We start from the raw sequence: 837 nt of genomic DNA on the forward strand, positions 1-837 counted from the left end.
TACTTTCTGCTTATAGCCTCAATGTCCCATCTCTCTGAGAATCCTATAACAGTGTTGATAATGCCAAGGTTGCAGGTTCTACAAAGCACAGTGACCTGTAGATAGATAAGACCAGTGGTCTGGAAATTCTTCCCCCCTTGCAGCCCCCTACCCAAAGCTCCCCCTCCCCATCCTGAGCCATGAAGCACATGTGAAACCTCAGACAAAGGAATCATGTGCCCCTTGCATGGCCACGTCTATGGGCATGCCACCCTGAACAAGCCCGATCCCATCTGTTCTCGGAAGCTAAGCAGGGTCGGGCCTGGTTAGTACTTTGATGGGAGACCACATAGGAAGACCAGATGCTACAAGCGTAAAAAATAAAAAATAAGGGATTGTAAGCTGACAAGGTCCTTGCAATCTGAGGTCAACCAAGGGTTGCCTCGCCTTAAAAAAAAAAACAAAAAAAAATTAGAAATCTAACCAAGGGGAGACCATGCTTTGGGTCTGCTGAATGCCCCACGCTCTCCGCTGGCTAATAAATTCTCCTTCCTCTAACAAAGTTGTCTGAGCATCCAATTTCTTCTGTCACTTCCTGCAACAGGATTTCCAAAACAATAGAATTTAATTAATTTAAACACCTATTGAATGCCTACTGTGCCATATAGCTAGGCCTTAACTTTGAACCACTGAACAAAACAATTTGGTGAACCTAATGAATACACAACACCAGTCCCACGGAGAACCAATATGAGGGAAACACAAGTTGGTTTCCTAATGGCATCTGTGATTTCCATGGCGAGAACAATCTCACTGCTCCAGAACCCAATTCCTGTTATGGAAATTTATTAAAAAAAA

At 43.8% G+C, this 837-nt stretch overlaps 1 pseudogene; it reads left to right on the plus strand.

The window, feature by feature from the left end:
- Positions 1-234: 234 nt before the first annotated feature.
- LOC112478757 lies at positions 235-353 on the plus strand (annotated as a pseudogene).
- The last annotated feature ends 484 nt before the right edge of the window (positions 354-837 follow it).

This window comes from Pteropus alecto, unplaced genomic scaffold, assembly GCF_000325575.1.
Source record: "Pteropus alecto unplaced genomic scaffold, ASM32557v1 scaffold22, whole genome shotgun sequence".
NCBI classification, from domain to species: domain Eukaryota; kingdom Metazoa; phylum Chordata; class Mammalia; order Chiroptera; family Pteropodidae; genus Pteropus; species Pteropus alecto.